The following is a 2,500-nucleotide window of genomic DNA, read 5'->3' as shown; positions in this document are numbered from 1 at the left end:
TCATGGTGTTGCAAAACACTAAAGTCTTGGGACAATCAATTCTTTGTCCTCTTATCATATCTGATATCCAGTGAAGTTATGTAAATGCTGCATCTTTCTTAATCTTAACAACTGAAATCCTAATATTTGTTATATTTGGACTTACAAATAACTCCAACCTGTCTTTTTTAAGACCAAGACTAGAGATGATAGCATCTGTAGTTCCCTTGTCGGCTGTTCCAGTAAGTGCCTGCAATGGTGTATGATTTTAAAAATCAATATAGCAATAACCACGAAAGTGAATAGTAAAATGTTTCACAAAGTTGCGCGAAAAGGATCTATAATTCTTCTTTCGAATTATCACAAGACGTTTTAAACTACAGAAGCATGCTCAATATGTGTAAGCTATATAGCAATGTTACTGTAGAAAGTTATTTTTTACTGACATGGTTTGCAAAGCGACCGCAGGATAGAAAGCTGCCCAAGTGCTTCTCAGAATCCTTTGACCTTCTTGTCCCTGTTGGAAAGAGTGAATCATACCTCGTTACAAGGAGAGGGGCACAAAATGTTTATCATGGAATATGATATTACATTCATGTACATTAAGCTTATACTGTACGTAAATTCTTCGTATGCCTAAGAAAAAAAAATTCAAAGAGGGGCGAGATTGTCGCCTGCCAGTTTCGGAGTACCGAAGAATAACAATCGACATAAATTACTGAAATACAAAAAAAACCTTCTTCCAGTCTACGTTTCGACTGTGTGGCTCTCATCAACTACGATACCACAAATGCTTTTGTGCAAAAGTTTTTAAAGTCTTTCTCAATCACTCGCTCTGCTGAGGAAAACACAAGTTGAAATGTACTTTCTTTAATCTCTTCTATGTCTTGGAGAGATACACATGTAACCGCCAGGGATCTGATCTGATCTTCGATGATACTGGTTAATGGGCAAATCACCACCACACAAGCTTACGCATTCTCCAGCAGTTCTTTCGCCACCACAAACCACTGGAAGATTAAACTCTTTCCGTATCCCGTAGGTAGCACGGCAAGAACGTCATGATTTAAAAGAAGATTTTTCACTGCAGTAACCTGCTGTTCTTTCAGTTGGAACTGAACACCTGATACGGACTGAAACTTACTTATGCTGACTTCGAATGGCTCGCGCGCTTTCAGCAGTTTGATTGAAAAGCCTGTTAACTTCCGGTGAAATTCAATCCAACCCTTGCCGCCCGGGGGTTTCCTGGGTGGAAATGAAATTTCTTCAGTGATCGTTGCAAGCTCTCCTTCTCTCATCCCCGCCCCAAACCTCTCGCGGCTTGCTTCGCAATCCACACGCGATCCACCGCTTGCGCCCGAGAATCTCGCGCGAGACCCCAACGGAGAGCTTGCTCGCAGGCTAGCCTGCTTTAGTCAAGCATGACAAGACAAGTGATAGTCTCTGCCTACGTTCCTGTAGTGTTTCCTGTTGTGATTCTCCCTCACCGGCTAATGAGTAGAGGTCCCTATACTACTGCATTTGTAAATTGTGAAGGGGTTGTTAAGGTAATTGAACACACGAACTGGGATTCGACCCTCTTTCACAGTCTTTACCATCCGAAAGGCCCCAGCAGAACTGGGTTCCCCCTTACTGTAGACGGTGTTAGGGTCAAAGTTTATAATACATTTGTGAGCTGTAATAAGCCTCGGCACACCAGCACTATAAGCTCAGCCCTGATCCCGCCAAGCTGAATTGTTACTTCTGTTTTTCCAACAACATCAAGTGGCATGTTGTTTTGCCCCCAGGGCCCGTTTCTCGAAAGACCCGGGAAGTCACCCGGTAATTACCCGATAGATTTTCGGGTGTTTCTCGAATCTCCCGTTAATTTCGATCGCGTTGTTTTTCCCGATAACTTGCCCGGTAACGTACGGAAGCTTTGGAGCTCTCGTCACTCTCCCGTTAAAGTTTATGGGTAACATCATTTTGCTGCATCAAAACAAAATGGCTGCCGAAGACGGACTTTTGTTACGCAGTTTGTCGGCCAAGAACAAACCAATGGAGGCCTGTACTGAATCATATGACCGATACAGAAGTCGTTGAGAGGCATAGGTTGTCAACAGGAAGATTAAATTGGCTGATTGAACGGTGTATTGTAAAGAAGATCGATCTAGAGAGACAGCAATTCGCCGAGACTCAGGTAAACCAATACAGGCTAATAGTCAAGACGTACCTACCTACTTTCGGTGCCGTAAAACTACAGATGTTAATATATTAAACTTCGATGGAATCGGCAATAAGGCTAGCCTTGACTTAAACACAGACTGCGGTTTGTTTTGGCGTGAGTCTACTTTTTCACATGTAAATTCGCAACACCCTGTTTTTATAATAGGGAACAACAAGCTGCAGCATTTCCAGCAAAAAACAAATGACGTGTTGTTAAAAGAAAAACATACAAATAAATAAATAAATAGGATCCAAAATACTGGCAGTGAAAATTTGAAAAGGAGAAGCAATCGACCATCACGTGATATTGAGCTAA

This window comes from Montipora capricornis, chromosome 11 (assembly GCF_036669925.1).
Source record: "Montipora capricornis isolate CH-2021 chromosome 11, ASM3666992v2, whole genome shotgun sequence".
Lineage (NCBI taxonomy): Eukaryota > Metazoa > Cnidaria > Anthozoa > Scleractinia > Acroporidae > Montipora > Montipora capricornis.
Note: the sequence above shows the minus strand (reverse complement) of the source record.